The sequence below is a fragment of the Equus przewalskii genome, chromosome 16 (genome assembly GCF_037783145.1).
Source record: "Equus przewalskii isolate Varuska chromosome 16, EquPr2, whole genome shotgun sequence".
NCBI lineage: Eukaryota > Metazoa > Chordata > Mammalia > Perissodactyla > Equidae > Equus > Equus przewalskii.
The window spans coordinates 52,624,710-52,651,680 of record NC_091846.1 but is presented as its reverse complement, the minus strand read 5'-3'; the positions used below and the strand labels follow the sequence as shown (position 1 = coordinate 52,651,680).

At 39.1% G+C, this 26,971-nt stretch overlaps 1 long non-coding RNA gene across 1 annotated transcript in view; it reads right to left on the bottom strand.

Moving 5' to 3' along the window:
* The window catches only part of LOC139076495 (uncharacterized), a 70,213-nt gene extending 44,969 nt beyond the window's left edge, over positions 1-25,244 (bottom strand). Inside the window, exon 1 of the long non-coding RNA XR_011528188.1 lies at positions 6,793-25,244. This is a non-coding gene — a long non-coding RNA (uncharacterized lncRNA). The remainder of the gene's footprint in view (positions 1-6,792) is intronic.
* Positions 25,245-26,971: the final 1,727 nt, after the last annotated feature.

The window sequence follows — 26,971 nt, the reverse complement described above, 5'->3', positions numbered from 1 at the left end:
ACGGAAGTGCCATATGTTTCCTCCATGTGGCAGCTTTAAAAGCCAGTATGCAATTTACCACATTCCCCCATTTATTTTTTTGCCTTGGTGATTATGGAAGCATGTGTTGAAATGAAGTATATATCAGCCTATGTCCCTGAAAGATTGCAATGAGCAGAGGCCCTACACCCTCTAGGACATGTAGCAGGTGAAAGAAATAAAACTGTGTGTGCTGTGTAAAGAGCCACTGAGATTTGGGGGTTGTTTGTTACTGCGACATAATCTAGCACATCCTGACGTCTATGCTGCTTTCTCACAAAGATCAGAAATTTGCAGTGGAGGCAGCCCAAGTCATCTGGTCTTATTCATGGTGCCTTTTTTTCCCTTCAAGTACACTCAAAATCTATTGATTTTTGTTCACCCCCTGTGGAACTTAGTATGGATTCTATTTGGTGAGATAACATCCACATATTTTGTGACCAGGCATTTTCAGCCTTATCCCTTACTGGGTCTTGTCTTTGTTATAGAATGGTTTAGGCATTTTTTAAAAAGCCTCCTAATTAAGTTTTTATCTTGTCTCCATACTTAACTGGAAAAATCTTCCTTAACAAATTCCTAATCTGAAGCAGCTATTGATATTTCTTAGGACTAAACCCTCAGGGTCCTAGCAAAGAACAGTATCCATGCAGTGTTCCAGGTCTTGAGAAGCATTTCTGTCTCCAATATCTTTTTCTCAAGTATATTTTTTCCCCTCTAGTCCTCTCAGGAAGATTGAGCTGAATTTGTATCAGTCTCTCCAGCACTGACTACTTGGGCCTGAGACTAAGAATATAAAGCCAAATCTCAGATGCCTCACAATTCATGAGAAACAATTGCAGGGGTAGAAAGATGGACAAAAATGCTTAAAAGGCCTCTAAAGAACCTCTTTTCTATATTTTTAGAACTTTGATTCATGTATCAGTTAGTTATTGCTGTGTAACAAATCTTCCTAAAACTTAGAGGCTTAAGACAACACTATTTATTATTTAAGAGTCTACATATCAGTGGAACTGTTCTGTTGGCCTGGGCTGGGTTTAGCTGCTCTCACTTGGGCTCCTCCATAGGTTTGTGGTCAGCTGAAGGAGTAGGCCAGGGGCCAGGGTTTCTAAGCTAGCATCATTGAGATGACTCATTTCTGCTTCATGTGGTCTCTTATCCTTCAGCAAACGACACACAGGTTTGTTTTCATGACAATGGCAGGATCCTAAGAGAGTAAGCAGAATCACTCAAGCACTTTTACAAACCTCTGCTTGTATCACGTCTGCTACTATTCCATTGGCTGAAGAAAGTCATGCAAGCAAGCCCAGAATCAGTGTGGGAGAATAGTATCAAAGGGCGTGGATACAGGTGGAATGAAAAATAGGGACCATTAGTGCAGTCATTGTGTCAGACCTCAACTAATGTGCTTAGGAAAAGCTAAGTTTTTATAAAAATCTATATCTGTCTGTACTTTAAGACCACTCCTGAAACCTGCTCGCAGGTGTGGTTCTGGCCCCTTCTGCGTGGTTGTTATGTGATGATGACAGTTCACGGCCCACCTACCAGGATCTGTGCACCTTGGTCCAGGCCCTCTTTGCCTCTCTGTGTTCTTGCCAAGAAACTCTGGGGTCCCACAAGCTCTTTTCAATGGTCCCATAGCCCTGCACACACTTGGTATCTAAGATGTCTCTGTCCATTCTTGATAAGGAAGCAAATAGCCCATGGGCAGGTTTTTTTAAATTCTGAAATGTTCCCTGAATCGACAGAAACTGTCACGTACCTGTGCATCAGGCCCAGATAAGCTACAATTACAGACTGTCATGGACTGAATGTTTGCGTCCCCCCAAATTCATCTTCTGAAGCCCTAACCCCCAAAGCGACGGTATTAGGAGGTGGGGCCTTTGGGAGGTGATTAGGTTTAGGTGATGTCACGAAGGTGGAGTGCTCATGAGGGGATTAGTGCCCTTATAAGGAAAGGAAAAGACACCAGCAGCGCTTCCTTTCTCTGCCTTGTGAGAATACAGAGAGAAGACAGCCATCCACAAGCCAGGAAGAATCCACAAGCCACCAAGAACTGAATCTGCCGGCACCTTGATCATGGACTCCCTACCCTCCAGAACTGTGATAAATAAATGTCTGTTGGTTAAGCCCCCAGGCTATGGCATTTCATTATAGCAGACAGAGCTGACTAATTTACAGTCCAAAGTCAAACTTCATGTGCCTAAAAACAGTAGCAGCAGAAAGTTAGTATAATATAAACTTCTGCAAAGTGCCAAGGTCAAAGCAGTCTACACACACATCAAAATCAAACATCCAAAGCCATACCAAAAGCTTCTTCATGGGTAATTTTATCTGCAAATACTATTCTCTGTTATATCTAGTAATGTATCTGATCTATACACCAAATGCTAGGACATTTAAAGGACCTTAAAAAATAGCACCCTTCTCTCCTGCTGACATTATTAAAAAATTGAAAGAGAAGAAGTATCAGTAGATGGGCAACCAAAATATTACCTTTATGGTTGATAAATGCAAAGCTAGAGGACATAATTTAGTGTGATAGCCAAATGCGACTGCTAACTGAATTTCAGAGTTACGCAGACTTATTTACTCACACATAGGCAGTATTGATGAGAGCTATAGAACGCATCATGGGAGGTAGGTGGTCTGCTCCAGTAAGAATTACTGCATGGAAAGCAGAAATCAACCTGCTTACTGGTTCTTGCTTCCCTAAGGCTTTTATCTCTGCAAGAAAAAGAGTGGAAACCAAGCCAAATGGGTTTCATTTATTTATCCAAAACGCAGAGCTCAGATACAACACTGATTGCACTCTGGGACAGATTAAGTAAAGGAGAGAAACCACACTCATCGAGCTCTCTCTATATTGATAGAGGTAGAGATATTGGAGATATCAGAAATTGGAAATTATGTATTTCTCCCTAAAGTCAACAAATGGAATAAGAAAACTATTCAAAGGCATAATGGAAAAAAATTCCCTGCATTGAAGGAAAAAGAAAATATGATATTAAAACAGAGCACTATGAATTCCACTTCTACTCATGAAGAAATTCTATGAAGGATGTGGCCTTTTCAACAAATGGTACTGGAGCAATTTTATATTGATAGGTAAAAAAATTGAAACGACGTAAACTTTACACCTTATACAAGACTTTACTAAGAATGAGGGCCGGCCTGGTGGCGTGGTGGTTAAGTTCATGTGCTCCACTCCAGCAGCCCAGGGTCAGCAGGTTCAGATCCAGGGCTTGGACCTGCACACCGCTCATCAAACCATGCTGTGGCGGTGTCCCATATACAAGGTAGGGGAAGATTAGCTGGGAAGTTAGCTCAACGACCATTTTCCTCAAGCAAAAAGAGGAAGATTGGCAACAGGTGTTAGCACAGGGCCCATCTTACACACACACAAAAAAAGTGCTCAGAATGGATCATGCTCTTAAATTATAAACGTTAAAATGCTATTACCAAAAGATGGCATGATGCTTGTTGAGGAAGCTTAACAGCGAAAGAAAGTCTCCTTAACTAGTGGCTGATTTGGAAGTATCTTTCCCAGGCAGAAGTAGCAATGCTCTCTGGCATTGATTGTTATGTTTTGTTCACTCATTCATTCATTTATTCATCTACGTATGTCACTTTTCTTGGGGGAGCTCAATACACCAGAAAATGGAGTATTTGTTCTTCTCTGGATATTACAATTGTTGATGTGTGGTCGTGTTAATCTGCAGAAGAGGTGACACAGAACCTCAGATGGGGCACTCCTCTGCTGGGCACCTTGCAAGTGCACCGAACACTGTCTTGGCTGATTATGGCCAGCAGGTAGGGAAATAGGCTATGACTAGCTCCCAGGCACCTCACGACCTCTTCCACACTGAGCTTCAGGCATAGGACTTCTTTGAATCTTTTGGGTTCTTGCTAATTGTGCTCTCATTTCAGTAATTTTTATCAGAAATAGCACAGAGAGAGAAAATGGGGAAAAGGCAAGAGCAGTAGTATTTTCACGACCATAAAAGGCTATCTGGTTGAAGGTCTCTGACTCTTTGCCTGCTTTCTATTGCCAAACAGCACAACATTTATTAAAACATACCAAAAGCCAAATAGGCTGGCTGTTGGCAGCAAAGTTAATTTAAAGAGCTGAAGTGGGAAGATTACAGAACTGGAGAGCTATGAGAACTACTTTCTGAGAAAAACTAAACAGCCAGCAAAGAGCTGGAGCTTTCGCAACTCTGTTTGAAACCAACGCAAATGTAGGGAGCTGCTCTGATGTATCTGAGACACATTCCCTTAGAATGTTCCTGTATCAGAGGCAATATTAGCAATATTAGCAATGATTTACTAATATCAAAAATCAACATGGGGTATTAGCAATGATACACTAATAATTAGATTGAGAAACTACTATGTTAATTTTTATTTTCAATGACTGCATATTCTATTTCATATGTCATCTTTGAGTTCCTAAAGTCTGTTTCAGTAAAAAATAAAAAAAGAAAGTTAAAGATTTTCACTTACGTGCTCATTGTCATTTAAATCATCTCTTAATGAGCTAGATTTGAGTCTTTCATATGAAGAAATTCTAGATTCTTCTGCCTGACTTTCAATAGAGGGATCTAGCAGCAGCACCAAAGGGGGTTGGTGACTTTCCAGTTAGGAGGTCTCACCCTGCTGCCCCTTGGGACTATGTCCCTTAAGGACTGTGGGCATTTGCTCACTCCAGCTAGCCTATGTAGATGCTATTTCAAGCCCGATCTCACCGCTAGTTCATCCTATAGAAAAATTCTGGCGCTGTCAGCAAGTGGATTTAGCATTTGAAAGGAGCTTTACAGTTTAAAACACTTTATTTTTTTTACTGTTTTTACAGTTTAAAAAACACTATAGCAGCTTGTATATTACCTCTTACACAAATCCTTTCTTGCTTTATCTAATTGCATTTTTGACAATGTTTGTGACAATCTTCCATACAGGAAGAAAACTAGACTACTTTGGATTTTTTAAAGACTTCATATATTCTATAAGTGAAGTAGGTAATTTTCTCCCTTTTTTTAAAGGTATGAAACAGGTCTACTAACCTGCTCACGTCCTCCTAGCCAGTAAGTGGAAGAATGGGAATGTAGACTCAGGTTTTCTGGGCAAGTCCAGCAAGCTTTTCAACTCTACTCAAAAAATAATAACCACCACTTATATTTCCATAACATTTTCAAATCTTGAAAGCATTTTACATGTATGATCTCATGTGTTCCAAAAAGTATGCTATGAAGTAGGCAGAACAAAGTATTGAGCCTCCATTTTACAGATGTAAAAACCAAGGCCCTGGGGTGGGGGTGGGGTTAAATGATTTATCTAAGATCAAACAACTTGCAAGCGGCAAAGTGAGATCCAGAAGCCGGGCATTGGGACTCCTTATCACATCATATTCCAGCAACACTATATTGGCCTGTACATTGCCTCTCATTCTAATTCTTTCTCAGTCTATCTAATTAAATTGGTGATAACCAGTTCTTGCATAAAGAAAACTGGACTACTTTAGATTTTATGAGAATTTGGGGATATTTTTAGAAGGAGAAAGCTTCTGTTGCAGAGTTCTGCTCAACATGACCTAGGACGATAAATGATGATGATGAAGATGATGATGGAGATAAAAATAAATGTCAATTATTTCCAATGCATTTGTGCAATTTGGTTTAGCTTTCAATTGTGAGGATGTATGCCCAATCTGTTTAAGATATTGTTAGTGTGGGTTTTTAAAAATTTTTTTCACAGAACTGATGACTGCATTGTGAGCATTATGGGTCAACATTTGAGAGATATCTTTAAATTATCCACTAGGCTTTTATTTTAAAAAGTTAATTCTTTGAAAAAAATTATAATAGAATCATTTGCAGGCATAGGAAGACTCCATTCACTGGTTTATGTGAGCCAGGATCATTCACCATACACACTCATCTCTTTTTGTCATGGAGAAGGTGAAGTAGCAGTTATTTTAAAATAGAACTGTTAAAGATTGTGTCAAAACAGCTTCCTCCATTTAATTTTCCACTATAACAAAAAAAATTGTGTACTTCGGCTCCCTGTGGTATCACATGGAAATCTAAACATCCTTGAAATTTTCTTGACTTAGTAACTGAGTGCAGACAGCTTGCTCTCATTGAATAAAAATATAGCTGTGACTCAGAGGGTTTAAAAATTCTCTCCAAATATTAATATCAGTGAAAATGAGGACATTTATAGAAAAATAATGAGAAGAAAACATTTCTTTTTTTTGTTAGAAGGTAAGCTTTATTCTTGCTAAAATGAATTCCTATTTCTACTCAAAATAGAGTGTGCGTGTGTGTTTGTTAATGAAAATATTTTGCCGACTACTGGGCACTATTTACATGTAAAATATTTTTTTATCATTGCCCCATTAGCAAATTAAAAATATTTGTTTGGTTCTCTTTAGCCTTTAATATCTGGTTACTAGGAAATAGAGCTTCATGGATAATAAAGGTGAAATCTCCAATAAAATTTTTTTGAAGGAAAAAAGACTCCAACTATGCCAGAGTTCTGAGAGTTCCATGTTGTGCAACAAAGCCACTGGCTTTGAAACAGTGCCATGACTCTAGCACTTGGTGCCAGATACTACATTTACTCAGGGTCATTTGGGCAAAAGTAATGAAAAATATTAAAGCAATGTTTACGTAGGAGATATGCAATATCAATCATGTTATGTACACTGGTGATAAGAGTAAGGATTGGATTGTTTGGGAGAAAAGTGACATTTTCTCTTAAGTAGTGGAAAATTACCAGTAGACAGCGTTTTTGAATTCTCTAACTTTTTTTCTTTCTTCTTTCTTCACGCAGCTCCATTGCAAATCATTATGATAGCAAAAAAAATAAACAAGGTATCATCACATATGTTATCTAGAAATGATCTGAGAGTCAAAGAAACATAGTGATAAACTATAAATCGTACGTTATCTAGACTGTTATTTCTATGATGAGATAAATGAGCAAAGGGTATGAGCAATCATTATGCTCAGAAAATGCTCATTAGCTGCCCTCAAATGGCAGACCACTAGCCAGATCCTACCCTTCCTGTCCTTACTCTGATGACAAATTCCAAAGGCTTACAATTGCTAATGAACATCCCGCAGTTCTGCTTAGCAATATATATCACAAGCCCTGGATCCACCAAGAGGTTCAAGTTGAGAGTGGTCTTGTGGCCCCAGATGTGGTTTTCTTTGAAACCCACTGAGCTGTAGCTGTTTCTCAAACTCCTACTATGCTTGCTCCATCCTAGTGACTAGCTCTTCGTTGTTAGTTTATTCAGTAACTATTTAGTTGGATCCTTAAATTCTTACTCAACTCTTGTATCTCCTGAGAGCAAGCACTAGCCTTTGACAACTTATTTCCTATTCCCAAACTGAATACCATTCCCTAAAATTAAGGGCTCTAAATGATGATGAAACCCCAGTCCAACCCACAGAAGTCTGAGTAATCCATGGTACACCTGAAATAGTATTTCAACTACTTCCAACTACCTCCTTTGCCATTTTCTTTCCCTTTGGGAAATGTATTGAATCCCACTAGAGGAGTCGGGGAAGAATGTCTTCCCTTGATGGTAAGGAAATCTTTACTTATCCTTGAAGGGAGGAAAGAAACTAACCTTATTGCCTACATTGTTGCCCCAAGCACTTCACACAGCCTATCCCATCTAATCCCCAAGTAGATATTACAAAGATTTTACAAATGGAGAAACTGAGGCCAGAGGGCTGCCCCCAAAGTGAAAAACGGAGTAAGGGATCAAACCTGGATTTACGGGCCAATCATCGTTCATGCTCCTTCCAAGAACATCGTCCTGACTTTCAAAAGAAAAGACTGAGGCCTAAGTCAATCCCTGCTTGGGTGTGCTAAAAGAGGAACAAAGAGAAATTATTCCTCTTATGAGCTGAATTGTGTTCCCCTCAAATTCATATGCTGACGCTCTAAACCCAGTACCTCAGAATGTTACTGTATTTGGAGACAGGGCCTTTGAAGAGGTGACTAAGATAAAAGGAGACCATTAGGCAGGCTCTAATGCAATCTGACAGGTGTCCTTATAAGAGGAGATGAGGATATGCAGAGAGACACCAGGGAAGCACATGTGCACACTCACAGAAGAAAGATCACGTGAGAACACAGCTAGAAGGAGACCATCTGCAGGCCTTAGGAGAACAGGAGGCCTCAGAGGAAATCAATCTTGTCAAGACCTTGCTCTTGGACTTCCAGCCTCCAGAAATGTGAGAAGAAAATTTCTGTTGTTTAACCTACACAGTCTGTGGCATTTTGCTATGGCAGCCCTAGCAAACTAATTCAATTCCCACCGTAAGGAGTCCTTGATCTTCTACCCTTCCAAGTGGGATGAGTTATCTTGAGGCCATTGTGAATGTTGCACTTCTTTCTTCTAGGCTTGAGGGGTCTGATTTCTAGAGAGCTTTCTATATGAACCAAATGAGTCTAATTTCTACTAGGTCTTCAAGTATTTTCTTTAGGCACAGGAGAACACATCAATGTATGGGATTGGAGATAGAGATATTAAATAAACATGACCGAGATGTGTACAACATACCTGTGATGATTGACACCCTTCTGGTCTGGGGGAAAACTCAGATTAGCTCCCTAAATGTGGGGGTGGGATAGGCTGGAGATTAAGCTCTATAAACACTCGTGAACAACAAGATTTGATAAACCTCTGGATTGGTAAACACGCAGAGGTACTGGAAGGTTGGCAAGCCCGAAGAGGACACGGAAGCTTGGTGCCCCTTCCCCTATACCTTGCCATGTGCATTTCTTCCATCTGATTGCTCCTGAGTTGTAATCTTTTATAATAAATCAGTATATGCAAGTAAATATTTCCCTGGGTTCTGCAAGCCACTCTAGCAAATGACTGAACTTGAGAAGGGGGTCATGGGAACCCCGATCAGTCAGAAATGTGGCAATCTGGGCTTACAACCAGCATCTGAAGTAGGGGCGGTCTTGTGGGACTGAGTCCTTGACCTGTGGGATCTGATGCTATGTCTAAGTAGACAGTGTCAGAATTGGGTTAAATTTGTAGGACACTCAATTGGTGTCCACTGAGAACTGGAGAATTACTTGGTGTGGGAAAAAGCCACCCATCTGGTGTCAGAATTATTGAGAATAGAGGAGAAAAAATAAGTTTCCTCTTATACTACCTGAAAAAGTCCCTTAACTTCGGGTTGGCCTCCGAACTTCATTGTCCTCCCACTGCCCTGTAGAAAGGGAATGACCTACAGCTGAGCGAGGTGCCCAGGCATTCTTCCAAGATACAGTCACACTCTCAAAGAAGAAGGTCTATCCAGGGACAGAGGAAAGTAACAAGAGTCCTGCCACAGGCTGCACTTGCCACAATGTACAGCCTCACAATGTTGAGCCTCAGATGCTCACATTCTTCTGCCTCGTCTGCCAGCTTTGTCTACCAGTTAAGCTCTGGTACGAAGTATTTAATAAGTACCCCAACACTCATTGCTTTCTTCTACATTTCATATCCTGATGTGCCTGATGACTTTCAATTAGCATGTCAGCTTTTTATTTTCTCCAGTGCACACAGAAGTTGACTTGGAAAACTATTTCCCGCCTCATTCAACCATTCCAGTCCTCTGCGGTGGTGGGAGGATGGTACTAGAGTTATAACTTATAACTGTGGTTTTAAAATTTTCCACAAAGTGGAGTAGGGCAAAACATTATTTAGACATTGAGGAAATTCTAAGCCCCAATCCCCTCCCCAGTGGTTTGTTATGGGGGCGAGTTGACGTGCCAGAATGCATGCTGGGATTTGTAGGGCTTCACGCTACCGCACAAGCGTGATTCTCCCTGTCTGCCCATGGCCCAGGGCACTCAGCCTAAGTGTGAGCGTAGACTGGAGCCTGTAGGAAAGGCAGAAAGTACAGGAGGGGGATGAAAAGGGAGGTCAGAGATGAAAATCAGTCCTCCACTGCAATTATCAACTTCTTTTCCCTTGTCAAGGTAAGAGTTTGGTAAAGTGCCATTTTCCTGGTCCCTTAGATAAATTTAATGGCAATGCCAGGGCAGCCAATAAATGCCTCAATTCATGATGAAGGCCTGAAACATGACTCAGCCTCTGAGAGAAATGCTAGCACTTTCCCAGACTCAAAGAGAAATTGCAAACCTAATGTCCACTTGCCTGATACCACAAACACCTGAGCTTTATTTACTATATCAACTTTATTTCACCAGAACTCAAACCTTTGTCACAAATTATCTGCATCACATCTTTCAGAAAAGCCTGTTCCTTTATTAAAGAGCAGCTCCCATCCAGCACTCTCATTAGTCATCTACAACCCTAGGGAAGGAAGCAAGTTCTCTTTAAGCCCTCATGGCAGGAAGGCATCTCTGGGGTAGTAAAGGAAACTCTCCCCAGCCTGCTTTCTCTCCTTTAGCCCCCCGGCCGGGCTGAGGCTGCTGGCAGAAGTGCATAGTTACACCTTGAGAAGCCACGTACGAATATTTCCTTCAGAGGAGCTGAGTGGTGGCCAGTCCTGGAGGGAGCACAGCTGCACCTAACAGCTTCCCCTGAGCGGTCCCAGACATTCCATCTCCCCGGGAGGCGCAGCCAAGAACGTTTAGGGAGCCAGGCAGGAGATGCATGTGGAGAGCAAACCAGGTATATGGTTCTTCTCTAGAGAAATCTGAACAAACGGAATAAAGTGAGGTATTACTCATTGTTACTTGCAGAAAAAATTTCACTTAAAAATAGATTTAGCTTAAAAATGATATGTCTTGCTATATACTTCTTATAATTGAGAATCTAGAGCAAAGATAATCAATGGAAAATAATTTTAACAAATATGTAACTTAGGGTTTAGAATAACGTGTTACCTTTGATGCAGCATAACATACTTTTATCAGAGATACAAGAAAATTTAACTGGACATGTGAAAAAACGTTAATTTTACCCATTTCTGAAAAATAGTGAATGGCATTTGTTAACATTTTAACAGCCTAATACTAAATATTTCTTCTGTAAAAGTGAGTAACAATTTAAAATTGATTATATTGCTCACTGTTACTATAATTTACGGTTGACAATTCTGTATACATTTGATGGCAAATGATAAACATAGACATGGATGGACGACTCCCTCCACATTAATTAAATAAAAGTATTTTCAAGTCATGCTACCCAAATACATGTATCATAAAATGTTGGATGCAGAATTGAAAAGGTGATTTTCACTTCTTAAAATTGCATTTATTTTTTTGTAGTCTTCTTCTTTTAAATTCTTTTTTTGTGCATTTTTCTCCTGTGTTAAAAATAACATAACTAATAGAATTTCATGACACAAACTTAAACAGTACCGGAATATACAACGGTAGATGATGAAAGGCCCCAGCAATACCACTCATAAGGCCAAAGAGTCTGGTAGTTTCCATGCAAACACTGGGTTTAGACTGTCCGCATTTAAGTCTCAATCAGCTACTTGCTACCAGTGTGATATCGGCTAAGTTATTTCTATCCTTAAAAAGAAATAACAATAAAACTTACCTCAAAATGTAGTGAATATTAAATAAAATAATCCACATAAAACACATAGTATAGTTCCCAGCATATACTAAAGCCCAATAAATACTAGCTTATCATCATCATCATTATCATTATGTTTAATGGGCAATGACCTTCAATGGTTTGATTTAGTTTTCCAAGGTACTTCACTCTTAGTGACTTGAAGATCCTCTCAATTCACTTCCCTTTGACAGACACTAAGGCTTATTCTGTGAATTCACAGGAAGCAAATTCTGTAAATTATAACCAAACCCCAAAACGAGTAGGAACAGAAAATTAAGACAATATCTGCTCTTTTGCTCTTCTACCTGTTGGAATTTTCCTATTTACCAAGCAATCATTTAATATCACTGGGAACAAATTTGATAGCCCTGTTCACATATGGGCTTTCCTGGACAATTTTGGCATAGATTAGAAAAGGCTTGTGGGGATAGGTCATTCTTGGTTGGTATCTAGAGGGAATTTACCTTCTCTGCCTCCTCTATCCCCATGGATCCACCCCAATAACACATTAACTCCCCACGCTCCACTCAAGGCTCCGCAAATTCCTCATCAGGCTCCCCTTTTCATCATCCCTTGGGACTATACACCACCTTGAAAAAAACCTAACGGTGGAATTCCAGCTTTGATTCCTAATTCTTGGCGCGCTCTGACACCCATCTGGTCTGGAGGTTGCCGATGTGGACTGAGCATGACGATCTATTGTGGTATGTGTATCTACAGTCACTTCTGTTATAACACTTATTTTGAAAATGAGAATTTGTTCCAACATGACTGATAAATTAGGGAAAATTTTAGCACAATGCTAATTTCACATTTGCTTGTGCCAATTTCATCACCAGGTCAACACAGAAAACTGCACCGGGCTGAACTGAGCTGCACGAATCAACAAACACGTGCATGCACACAACTCTCGAGGACAATGAGTTCTACATTTGCTGTTCCATTTATTGTTCCAACTTTCTATCTGCTGTTCCAACTTTCCATCCTATTTCAGGTAACCTCCTTCCAATAATTTGCAAGCCACAACCCTGCCGACTGGCCACTTGGCCCCACATCCTCCCTTCTCTTTTATTCTTTTCCCTGTTCCTCTCAGTCTATTTTGTATTTTTCCTCTCTGTTCTCTGTTCTTTTTCTCTCTTTCTTCCCTTTCCCTCACTCTTCCTATTGTTCCCTTCCTCTGGCACTCAGGGTGGCGGCATTGGAACAAGCCAGCCGTGTGTGGAGAGCAATTGTAGGAGCGTCCACTCCCACAGACAAATAAGACATTTTTCAAGGTCAAGTGCCATATCTATTGTGATATTGATAGATGTTTTCACCGTTCACCGTGGATAAAACTGTGCTACCATTTTTACCATGTTCCTATCTTTCTTATGTATCACTGAGGAATTTTTGACTGTTGACCCCAATGCCAGCCCTGCAGTTTCTATTGCAAGATTTTGCATAGCAGGATGTGTCTTAGGAACACGTTAGCCATAGCACAACTGACAGCATCTATCTGTCTCTACGATGTATTGAGCTTTTATCAGAGTCTCAGAGGAATCATTGTCACTCAAAAAAGTTTAAGAACTATTGGTCTGGGAGAGTTCTGTCCAATAGAAATGTGAACCACATATGTAACAATATTTTTAAGTAATAAAAAAGTAAAAAGAAACCGAAATTAATTAAAAGAAATTAATTTTAATAATGTTATATTTAACCCAACTATTGTCATTTCAGCATAAATCAACACCCCCAAAAATGAGATATTGCACAGTCTTTTCTTTTTTTACTAAATCTTTAAAATTTGGTGTATTGAGCACATTTCAAGTGCTCCATAGCCACATGTGCTAATGGCTACCATTAACAGTGTAGATCTAAAGGATTCTATCCCTCTGACCAGAAAAGGAGGGAGGGCAGGGAAGAAGATACCAAATTCACATTTTATTTCTCAGATAATATAAATAAAGGAAAAGGTAGCTTTGGTTAAAGAGGAGCTGAAATAAATCCACCAGCCCTTACACACTTCCTAACCTGGCTTAGACTAATGCCTTGCTTAGTGTCAGATTTGGTGTGGTCCAAGGGTAGGGAAAAGTGCATCCATCTAAACACATCATCTATTCCAAGTGGAACTCCTGGGGACTAGAGAGGCAATTTTCTCTTTCCCAACTGCTTCACCTGGACTATGAGGCTTAAGAATATATGAGCGCTCTTTTGACTAACAGTTCTTCTAACGATAAGAAGCATAGTTTTAAAAATAGCTTTCTTGAACAAGGCAAGAAAAAGAAACATATTTAATTTTAAGTTGGTTCATATAGGACCAAAACATTCATGAAGAATTTATTCATAAAGAAATCAACCCTTAAGAACTCATCCTAGAAATGTAGGCCTTCAGTGAAAACTTCCCTCCGTTCAATTGCTTTCAAGCATCAATTTGATCAGCAGCAGCAAAACACTCTCATGGTTTTCTGAAATGTTTTTGGGCAATTCTTTCTTCAAGGGAAATACCATACAAAAGCCGAATATGTAAAATCCAAGCTCCCTCCACTTCCTCACCCTTGTGTGGTAACTCAGTGGATTTGCCATAGCTTTCTGGAACATGATTGGAAAAAACACCCCCAACAGCTCTGTCATTTAGAATAATTTGGGTAGAAAATTAAGTTAAGCACTCAGAAAAATGCAAAAGGTCTAAAAAGAAAACAGCCCTGCATTTAAGAAACTTAAAATATGTCATCTGAAGAGACAGAACTGAAAACAAATACATAAAAATTAGAGAACAATTATGTGGGACTGATGGTAAATGTAGAGGTTGTTTGAAGAAGGGGTGTTCTGGTCTCTTTAATCCCTAGCTTCTCATACAGAGTGACTTTCTAAGTAGGCTAAGTAAGCATTAGCCCATATATCACTGTTTGAGAGGCAAGGGGCATGACCTCTCATCCAATAATATCTCCTAAAATTCCCACGTTGGGGCAGTGTGACTTGTAGGTCCTAAGTGAACATGCATTCATGTGTGCAAACTCTCTCCAGACTCAGAAAGAAGGAATTTTGCATTACATTGGGGTCAGCCTCCACCCTGATTGTTCATATCCCACGATCCAGAACAGGGACCCTGCCATGGATCCTCCTGACCTCAGAGCCCAGCCACAGGAACTGAGTCTTGTCTTTACTCTGATCCATTGTCTATTCCTCCAGGTCCTCTAGCATGGAGTCCTAGAATTTGTGCACCTTCTATATGCCCACACCCTCAACATTCATCACTCTCCCCACTCTTTCCAGAGCCTAGAAATCCCACACCTAAACTTTAGTAGCTGTGGCTAGATCTCTAGTATTTGAAACTGCCTCTCCCTAATGCTGTTATTTGCCTAAATCTCTACCTGGTATTGTCCAGGCTACTGGGGTGATCTGACTATGGTATCTGGCTCATTGCTGATGGGTAAAGTTGATTTATGAGATCTGGCTCTCTACCCTGTTACTTCCTTTCTCCTTTACCACTCTCTGAGCACCCCTTGCAAAGATGACTTTTTGAGAGGAGAGCAGTTCTCTATCAAGGAAATACAGTTCCTGTTCTTCCCTGCTAAACAGCTCCTCTCCCATTCTTTGTGCCTCTTGCTTGGAGCTCTCTGAATTCTCTCCTCCATTCACATGGGCCTGTCCGTTTTCTAGAGGTGAACCTTCTCCTATCTACTTTATCGTACTAGAGGCCCTCTCCCTGAAACCTACTATTAAAAATGCTTCCTTTGAAAGCTTGTAGATTCCCTAGAGCTCCCTATTAAATGCAAATATCCCTAGAGGAAATAGTTTTGTACATTCTATCAGCTAATACCATCACTGACATCTAGCTAAAGGCAAAAGCCCACAGAAAGAGTTGAATAAGTACAGACAGAAACTACACATGATACACCTTTAAGACACAGGATATAGTACTATATTACAGAAAATAATAAAGATTTGGGAATAACTTAATGTAATTATTTGATAAGTAAATAGTGTATATGGCTCAACATACTCTGATCCAAGAAAGTCAGGATTCCCAGAAAATGAACTGATGAATTCAAGGAATTCTAAGAATATTTAGTTATAGTTTAGATGTCAACATTAATTAAATTAAGCAATTTCCAAGTGTCTTTTATGTAGGATGATATATTACAATGATGATAAAACAAGGTGTTAATGTAATTGTCCAGAGATAATGTCACTCCCCCCATCAGTTTTGCTTTCTGGTGTGCAGATGTGCCAATAGCCAACTGACTACTAGATTCAATTACTGATCGCTAGTAAATAACACTAATCCCCACCCAAAAATTCTCAATAAATTACCAATAGCTGTGTTTTGTGTCCTACTTTAGGATATGAGAGAGGAGAAACTTGTTTTAAAAAGGATTATAATTATCTAGTCCAACTTCAGTATCACTATTAAATGTTAGGAAAGAATTTATTTTCACAAACTACATTGACACTTGCTGCCAATCAGGGATAAAACTTGTATGTAGAAAGGGTGTGTAAAGATCAAAGAATCATCCTAATTTTCTTTGCCATCTTTGCATCCTCCCAAGTTGACCAGCTAATTGCTGCAGGCAAACCAGCAGAGGGAGCACCAACCATTGTGGGTTTTTGTACATGTGCTCTAAAAACAAAAAAAACACTGTCTTTTCCTTATGGATTTTTAGACGTTTTATTAAGGTTGACAAAACTCTTGTAAAATATAAATATTATTTGTGACTGCTATATTTTCTCTTTAACTGTTTATATTAAATCAGTATTGAGACATTTTCTTCATTAATGTTTTAATTAAGAAAGTAATACCTGTTTGTTCTACAAAGGGAAACAAATCAGAAAAAAAAAGTTTAAAAAGTTAGTAATCTCCTGCCTCCCCTTCAGTGCTTGTGTATTATAAACAGACTGGTATGTATCTTTTCATATCCTTCTTATTAAAACAAGAAAAAAAATGTTTTTAAAAATATATATCTCCCCCATGCAGGAGTTTTTTACTTGCTTGGGTCAATGAAGTCATACTAAAAAAAGCTTATATATAGGTAGTAAAATAGCATGAAACATCTAGGAATATACAGTGGATTCAATAGAAAATATCAAATAAACACAACGTCAGGCCATATAAAAACCATGTATGTACAGGAGATCAAAAACGTGCAACACCGAAATAATATCGCTGCCTTCCGAATGAACAAAATCTAAATACATATGAATGGATGTGTGGATCTAGAATAATAAACAAGCAAGTCAGAATATCCAACACTTCTTAAAATGCCATGAGGAATACTAAGTGAATTAATTTCTGGTTTGCAATTTATATTACCGATCTCTTCATAAAACAAAATGAAAAAAAAAAACAACCGCAATAAAACTCAATACTCAATGTTTTTTACAAAGTGAAATGTACCAAAATGTATTCTTTAAAATTCACAATATTTCACATATACTAACTGAAGTAGGAGATCAAATCTCTTTCCACTCAAAGCTACACTCCATTGAGTGGCATAATTTAACCGAAAAAGGAAAACGATGCAGCCGTAGATGTGGCCAGAAGAGACCCTTCACCCCATCCCACTGCGAGAATCCCTGACTTCCCCTGCAGATTCCTACCCTATCCAACCCCACCTCTTCACAAAGAGAACCTTCTAAATAAGTGGTCCCAGGGCCCAGGGACCCATCTAGCCAGCTGGTAGCTGTCTCTAAAGGTTTATATTTCTGAGCCCAATAAATTTGCAGAAGTTTCCAGAGTCCTTATTGACACCCCCCATCCAGTCAATTCAAAGTGCCTCCTTGTTTTCTCTGTGTTGTTGGCATACCTGTTAGAGGACACAATCTATTAGAGGGGTTCATCTTTGCCAATTTCTATGCACCTTGATCTCATAGTATGTTGCCACGAAGGAAGCAATGCAGGGGTAGAGGGAAAGGGAGAGAGAGACAGAGACACAGTGAGAGAGAGAGAGACAGAGAGAGAGAGAGAAAGAGAGAGAGAGAAGAGCCAAAGAAAAAGATGAGGAAAAAACTGACAAGGGTAGGAGGGGAAATTCCCTACTTCTGGGATTTTAGAGAGAATCATTTCTGGGAGTGGAGAGTAATTAGTCAGCTGTGGTTTCCTTTCCATCTCTCCAAAAGCAGAAAAAGGCCATTTTATCTGATTTCTTTTTCCTTTTGCTAAGGGCTTTAAGCATTTAGAAAATCTTTCAATAACCACACCTTCGTGATAAAATAAGAATACTGATAAATAAGAATACAGCATACAGATCCTCATTTGATAGATGAGGAACACTGAGGAATGGAGAGGTCAAAAGCCTGGCTCAATGTCACAGGAAAGGCAGTTGCAAAGTTAGGATAAGACCCAGGGTTCTTGACTCCAGCCCTTTACTTTATCCACAAAGTCAACACAAGCAGTCTAGATTTGTTATCTCGCCCCCTTCTGTCTCAAAGGCTGAGTGACAAAGAGTGCTTAGTGTGATACTGAGTGTAAATGACAGCACAGGAAGTCCATTCTCAGGGCAAGCTGTGAGACTGGCAGCTGAAGGGGAGGCCAGAAAGCAAGTCTGTACAGAGCCCTTTTAGTCTACACTCGCTATCTCGCCCCTACTGTGGCCAGAGTCTACAGGGCCAAGGGGAGGAGTTGTTAGGCTGCAGAAGGACACTAGCAGGTTCAAAGTCCACTTAACTCATCAATTCCTGAACATCTCTTAGCAAAACAAAAGGCTGTGACTTAATGAGGAAGAAACAAACCATCTGCAGAGCTGAGTATTTTATATTATTCTAAATAGAAGATCTGTATTATAATTTACTTATGAATGATATTATATAATCATTCATGAAGTGTACATACAATTACTGTGCAAATTTTTAAGGAACACTGTTTTCCGACATGGTGCTAACCTCAGAATTCAACTCTTTGAAACATGTTAATACCGCTCTCAAGGAAGTCCATCCAGTCACATATCATGTTTGAAGCTTAAATGCTGAAAGTAAACAAATGTTACATCAAACAGGTTCAGTATGAATATCAACCATATATGGAAGAAACATTTATATGGAAGCCACACCCACTGCTGAATTCACAGTTGTATCAGCCAAGACATAGTATATATACAAAATGTGTTAGTACAGCCATATAGCATAAACATGGATTTATTTGTGCTATTACGACTTTGTCATGTGCTGCAAATACAAAGGAAAAGAAATAGAAAAAGAAGCCCGCAGTGACCTAATTCTATGTAAATTGAATTTCATTATTATCTTCCTATAAACGTACCTTTCATTACAAGTGTTTTATTACAAATGAATCAACTCTCTAACAAAATGAAGGAGAAAAATAAACATCATACGTATAGGACAATATCCTAAAGTATAAATTTATAATCTTTTACATAATGCTAAATTGTGATCAACGATTCTTTTTCTAATTGACTAAATAGTGATCAAAATATCCTGTGAGAGAAGTTTTATGTAATCTTAATATTTAATCTTAACACCGACTATTTAATTATATTTAAGTTAATTGAAATAGACATAGTGCGTTAAAATCTGACAGATCCTCAAATACATTTCTTTTTTAATTCTACATGTTCACAAGTTGTGAAGAGCTAATCTCTAAGATACACACTCTGATAAATCATAAAATATTTCCTCTTAGAATGGATTTATGTTTGGAATATCAGGCATCTATAAAATAAACATGAACAGTAGTCATCACAGAGGGAATTGTTTTATGTTATTTATTTATACTTATATTTCTAATAATTGGTAAGGTCAATCAGAGATTGGCAGATTTTTCCAGAATCTGGTGGGCTAACATATTCAAGGAGGGAAAGACACACACAGAAAAACACAAAGACAGGCACAAAGAGACAGAGAATGTCCAAAAGGTGCTTTCTTGAAATACCAGACTGCTTCAGTTACGACATATGCACTAGCCTGGGGTTCCTAAATCAACAGACTGAAGAAAAACCGCCTTGTCATCAGAACTCCAAAATATATGGATCTCACAAGAAATAAACTTGTGGAGCTGTAGATCTAAATCCAAACTCTCTCTGTGGAAGAAAACAAATTTTAGCTATACGATAAGTTGAGCTACTTGACCAATACATTAGAAATCACACTGAAAATAGTCTTCCGGACAGGATACTAAACTCATTTTTCCTTTCAAAAGTGGGGAGAGAACAGATAAGGGACACTCACTGCAGCAAAGAGAATGCAAAAATAAAAAGCCTAAAGAAAAAAGGCCGATGAAAGCATAACATTCAAAAGAGAAGTGTTTAGCTGTTAAATCATCCAAATTGCTTTGCCAAATTTTGACATGCTTGATTTCCTGTAGTAAAAATCTCTTTTTTTTTTTGTCTTTGGAAAAAAAAAAAAAGTAAGGAAAATAACCAGCTGTTCCTTGTATAGTTCAGGAAACAAGTTTGATTTATTACTTTAAGGTTATTTTTGAATGAGCTGCTTGTGGCAGCCAGGGTGCAAGAAAAGTCACTGAGGCCTGTCCACTTGAAGGGCTCAAACTGTTTCCTGAACAGTCCTTCTTCACTCCGCACCTCCGACTGCTATTATTGACAACGTGTGACTGGGGCCTTCCAGGATTTTAAAACAGCGGGGGTCCGGGGCAAACAATCGGGCTGTCAATTACCTTTTCCCCTGTTGTGAAAAAGGGGCCCAAGACAATGCCACTTCTCAGCAGGGAGCTGTGCAGCTCCGAGTATGTAACCCACTCTTGCACCGTTCAGCATTCAAAACCGAGTAAATGGTTGGTGCCTTCACTTTTGTCTGTGTGTGTCAGCTCAAACCAGAATTACCGCAAGGTAGATGTCTCCATGGAAGGATTTTTAAGGTCTTGCTAGGGCAAAATGAACTCTGTATATTGTTATGTTTGGGCTTCGTGGATGTTTTTTCTAAGATTCAAAGGGACACAAAGAGCACCCCGCTCCCAGCCCCCTTCTGTAGGCTTGTCCTCCGGGAACGCCCAACCCTCTCTACCTATATTGTGGCTTAAAAAACTTCCTGTGGGCATTGATGACTTGCTGTGAGGACTGTCCATCATCCTGCCCCTTTGTCCGGCAGTCACTTCCATTCGAATTTGACTGACTGAGGAAGCCTGAGTTATTTGTAAAGAACAACAAGGCTTTTCATTCATAATTTTAGTAGGGGGACAGGGTGCTAATGACTGAGCTTGAATAACTAGGGAATGTGGTATTCAAGGCAGGAAGAAGCCCAACTGGCTGCCAAATGAGGGAAGGAGAGGATGTAGGTGAAAAGCACCCGGGTAAAAAGCCAAACAATGACACGAGGATCACACATGTATACAAATACAAATCGAGTTTTAAAAAGGTGAGACAATCAAAAAGATGGAAGCAGGAAGGAGGGCAGGGAAAGTCTAACAGGATTTCATTAGCTTTGGGGTCAAGTTACATGGCAGCGTTTACAGAATCCGACACCCGTAAAGTGTCTGCAGAGGAAGTGATCTTTTCTTCCAGGGCTGTTTCTCCTACGAAAACAAAAAAGTTTAAAAAAAAAAAAAGTAAAACTGGTTTTCACTCTCTATTGGTACGTTTCATATACTCAGACAAAGAGAGTTTGTTTTCCAGGGGTATTCAGCTTGGCAATCAAGTCTGGGTTCCAAAGAGCTTACTTTTGGGGTCTCTAGTCAATTTTATATGCAAACAGCATAAACACAATATATAATAATTTTACATGCCTGCTGCTTCCAAGGGGGAGAATTTGTAAAAATGTAAATTTCTGGTTGCATTTAACTACATAGCAAAGTATGATGAGATTTATTTTTCTTGCTAAAATAATAAAATTGTGGTTTGGGTTTTTTTAATTAAGAAATTAAAATACCATATTGAAATTTTTTAAATGCATGATTTTATATATAGATTCATAGAAAATAATCCAAAATAACGATGCTGCACATTTTTAATCTACTGCAATTAGCAGAATGATACAAGCTGCTTTTTTTAAAATCAATGTAATTCCATAAGTGAAGAATGTTTCCATCATTATTAGAAAATGTTTACTATGTCTCTTGTTAAGGCAAGACAAATAAAAGTTAAACTGAACAATAACAGGTGCTGATTTATGTAGAAGACAAATTGTCAGGCAATGGGACGCTAGCTCTATCTTGGTTGAGTCTATTAGGGCTATTGGTCTCAGGGAGCGGTTAGGGCTACTGAGGCCTGAGGTCAAAGTTCAGACTCTGGGCTGGGTGTTTACTTAGCTCAAATTTCCTAAGTCATAAACTGATGCAGCAAACATTCTTAAAAACTGAGGAGCTAACTATGACCACTATGCAGTTAAAATCCATCATCTCATATCATTCTGACAACCACCCTGTTCTGACCAATGAGGAAACTGAGGCGTGGAGACACTCCAGTGCTTTCCATCTATTTCTACCTGAGTACCTGACAAAGGCAAAGGACAGTGAACACGCTCCTGGAATGTTCCAAAACTAACCTCAAGTGGCCTCAAGGGGGATTTTATCATCATCATCACCATCATCATTATTATTATTTTGGGCTTGTGTTTTCAGAATGTCTGTGAATTGAAATAGTTAGGTGGACCATGTTTATCTTGGGGCTTTCTGTACACCCTGGTATATCCCCACAGATCCTTAGCTGCTTTTTTCCTCCCAGATTTATTAAGGTATAATTGACAAATAAAATTGTGCATATTTCGAATGTACAACGTGATGATTTGATACACAGTTACACTGAAATAATTCTCACAACCAAGTTAATTAACAACATCTATCACCTCACATAATTACTTTGTTTTTGATAACACTTAAGACCTGCTCTCTTAGCAAATTTCAAGTATACAATACAGTATTACCAACTTTAGTCACCATGCTGTGCATTAGATACTCAGAACTTATTCATCCTATAGCTGAAAGTTTGTACTCTTTGACCTTGCTCTCCATTTCCCCCACCCCCTAGACTCTGCCAACCACCATTCTACTCTCTCTTTTTATGAGTTCAAACCCTTAGGTGTTTGGGGGTTTTTTTGGTGAGAAAGATTAGCCCTGAGCTAACATCTGTGCACATCTTCCTCTATTTCATATGTGGGACGCCTGCCACAGCATGGCTTGATGAGCAATGAGTAGGTCCATGCCGGGGATTCAAACTGGCAAACTCCAAGCTGGTGAAGCAGAGCGGTTTTAACCACTATACCACTGGGCTGGCCCCCAAATCCTTAGGCTTTTGAGAAGAGCATTAAATAGCTTTGCCCAAGACTTAGAATTGATTGGTTGAGAATTCAATCACATCTTGGTGATTCTAGATTCAAAATCAGGTGAAGATCACCATGCTCTTCCATCTACCACCCTTTGGGACCCAAAGTTCAGGCCTCAGTTCCATGAATGGCAAACAGATGCCATGACTGGCCAGGCCAAACCATGAATTAAGTGTATCTTGTCTTTCACCCCAGACTTCCCTATCAGCTGTCTCTATCCTAGTGTGGTGATAACTGTTAATAACTGGCTCTCTGGTGTACAAAAAACCCTTGATTTCAGCACTTGGTGATTTTTGTTTTGTAAATAAACTCATCATGACTGATTTTCAAACTTAACATCACTAAATGGGGAGATGTGAAGAGATATCCATAATCAGCTCTTGCAAGAAGGTATGAGCATGTTCTAGCATCTTCATCCCTCCAAACTTTGTTTGGTGTCTACTCCATTTTCTATTCTTGTTCTTGGTGAGCTATGAATCTCTATTCTGGTTTCATTATAATAATATATGACTCATTTATTGAAGAGTTACGACAGGTCAGACCTCTTCTAAAATGCCACATGCATTATTCACTTAATCGTCACAATGACGCTCAGACAGAGGAAATATTTTTATCCCCACTTTATGGGTGAGGAAACTAAGGCAGTTGGAGATTGAGAAATTTATATAAGGCCCCAACCTGGACCAACCTAAATCAGACTCTACGGGAAGGAGCTTGTCATGTGATTTTTTAAATCTCTCCATGTAATTCTAGTGTGCAGCCAGAGTTAAGAACCAGTGATCTAGAAAACAAAGCAAGAACCCTTGCTACCTGAAAAAAATATAACAACTTCCCAATTGAATGTGGCTAACTATATGTTAGGTCTTAGATAAAGCTCAATTCACACTTCTATTTGATTGTGTAGACATATACCATACATGAAAGAAATCTCTGCAGAGCTGAATAAAGCGAGAATACGGGTCATCTCTAGGATGTGATACATTTTGCCAAAGAATATTCTGCATAGGGTCTGGCCAAGTGGCATAGTGGTTGGGTTTGCGTGCTCCGCTTTGGCAGCCTGGGGTTCGCTGGTTCCGATCTTGGGTGCGACCTACACGCTGCTCATCAAGCCATGCTGTGGTGGCATCCCATATAGAAGAGTAGAAGGACTTACAATTAGGGTATACAACTATGTACTGGGGCCTTGGGGAGAAAAAAAAAGAAGAAGATTGGCAACAGAAGTTAGCTCAGGGCCAATCTTCCTCACACACGCAAAAATATTCTGTGTAACCTAAATATCTTAATAAGTAAGCTGGCAATAAATTTTGAAATTATCATCTAGCTTTTATTTCAAATATTACTATATGGTTATTTACTTATTTTGCTTAATTTGAGGTCACCAGATAAAATAAAATATGGGACACACCTACAAAAAACTATTTATTGTTTATCTGAAATGCAAATATGACTGAGCATCCTATATTTTTATTTGTTAAATTTGGCAACCCTAGCATAATTTGGGGCCAGAATTTTCACGCTTTGAATCAAAACTCAAAGGATCATCTTCCTTCATTGCCTCTCACCATCCAAACTTATCCATCCTCCAAACTTGGCCAATTATTATGCCAATAAGCAACATGGCTTTCCTATTTATACCAAGTTAATTCCCAATGATTTTGGTACTTAATGTTAAAGTGTAAATTTACTGCAAGGGCCAATATTTTTATAATTTTGATGCCAAGAAGCTGTTTTAAGCAAGTGAACACAGCCAGAAACTTAAATGAAAAGATTGGTAGGCATGCATTTACATGCAAATTGAAAATGTCTTATATGGCAAAAGACAAAACAAAATAAACAAATACTAAAAGTAAGTTTGAAAAATAAGTGGAAAATGGGGGAAACATTTACATGTTAAAATAAGATAGATAAAAATAAACAAAAGACAAGCCCCCCAATTAAAACATGCACAAAGGATATAAAATTCAATTCACAGGAAAAAAAATGCTGATGTCTAGTAAACATAAGAAAATATGCTTAACTTCAGAAGTAAACAAAGAAATGCAAAATGAAATACTGAGATATCATGATTCAACTATCAGATAAGCACAGATTGAAAATTTTGACAAAACTCACTATTGGTAAGAGTTTTAAAGAAACAGTCCCTCTCATAAACTGGGAATAGATATGTAAACTGGGGTGATCTTTTAGTGAGCTTTTAGCAATATTATCAGAATTTCAATATGTATACAAATTTCCCTCAAATTCTATTTCCACAAATATATCTGATAAAGTTAATTCATAAATATCAGGACCCACAAAATGGAGGTGGCCCCAGAGTCCTGGCCCATGTCACAAATCTAAACCTAAGTCAGCCTGCACTTACAGGAAACATCCAACATGGGAATCTAACATGTACCAATCACAATCCTCCAACTCGGCTTTGGCTAGCTTGCCTGACCCTGGAAAACAGGACCTGCTAGCCAAGCATGCCTTGTTTTTTGTTTTTTGTTTTTTTTAAAAGATTTTTTTATTTTTTCCTTTTTCTCCCCAAAGCCCCCCAGTACATAGTTGTATGTTCTTCGTTGTGGGTCCTTCTAGTTGTGGCATGTGGGACGCTGCCTCAGCGTGGTCTGATGAGCAGTGCCATGTCCGCGCCCAGGATTCGAACCGCCGAAACACTGGGCCGCCTGCAGCGGAGCGCGCGAACTTAACCACTCGGCCACGGGGCCAGCCCCAGGCATGCCTTGTTTCTAAGTTGCTTCTTCTAACGCTCTATAAAACTTGCTATGGCCCAAAATCCCTCAGGAAGAGTGCTCCACTGTTTATGGGCCACTGTACTTCCCCAGTTCATGGATTGTTTCCCCTTGCATAAAGGATATCAAGCTCATTATTAAATTATTTTAGTTTTATGATTTGACATTGTCCTTAGAATGTAAGACAAACCTGCAAATATATATGAACAAAAATGCTTATCACGGCATTTTTTATTCCAGCAAATGACCTGTCCCCAAGCCCTCAAAAATGGGGAATCTGACAACTAGTAATGAAAGTTTTTTGTTTTTTGGTGTGTTTTTTTGCTGAGCAAGATTCAGCATGAGCTAACATCTGTGCCAATCTTCCTCTATTTTGTATGTGGGTCACCACCACAACATGGCTGCCAATGAGGGGTGTAGGTCCATGCCTGGAAACCAAACCTGGGCTGCTGAATCAGAGTGCACTGAACTTAACCACTATGCCACAGGGCTGGCCCCAACAATGAAGGATTTTTTAAATAAATATTCACCAAATACTAACCATGAATGGGATTTTCACTTCTTTACAGTTTTCTGAATTGTTTGATTTTTTTTCTTACAGTGAGTATGTAATTCAGAAAAAAATAAAAGTAATCCATTTGTCATTTGAGAAGCAGTGATAGGGAAAAAAGTAATATCAGTTATCTCTAGATAATTCTGCAACCTAAAGTACTCAACATAAATTGATGGAAAGTGGTCCTCAAAATATAATTGTGATTTTTGGTAAAATCCCCACTCTATTACCGAACGCATGCTAAGTCCCTCCCAATCTCAGCTGATTTGACTTATAACACCTGCTGAGTCATAATGCTAATGACTGACACTGGAAGATGCCTTTGGCCCCTTAGGTACCATGGGCCCAGAATATTTGGTAATATCTTAGATTTCAGAGGTATCATGATCCAACAACAACTTGAAAAGTAGTTAAGAAGGTGGGACATAAAAACACCTTACCTTAACAATTGTATGACCTTCTTGTGAACAGAATACCAAATACGTGAAAACAATCATTTGTCTGTTGCCACAAACCCCAGCCCTGCCGGGGGTTGAAATATTCCCATGATGTCTTGAATATGCTTAGAAGATTCTTTAGTGAAATTCAAATATTTCAACTCCTTGTCTGTGCCAGGCCCTTCAGTGCTGAAAATAAAATGGCGGCCAAAATCTGACTTGGATTCCAGACTTCATGAAGCTCAGAATACAGTGAAGGAGACAGTTATTAATCAAATGGTCACTTAATTACATGTATGTTTGTAGCAGAGAAGGTCAGAAGAGGAAAAAAGGGAGATCTGACCTAGTAAGGGAGGTAAGAAACAGCTCTCTTGAGAAAAGGACAACAGAGATTTGAAAGATAAGTAGGAGTCAATATGGCAAAAGGCCAGAAAAGCAAATGGAGGAAATGGCATATACAGATCTTCCTCGA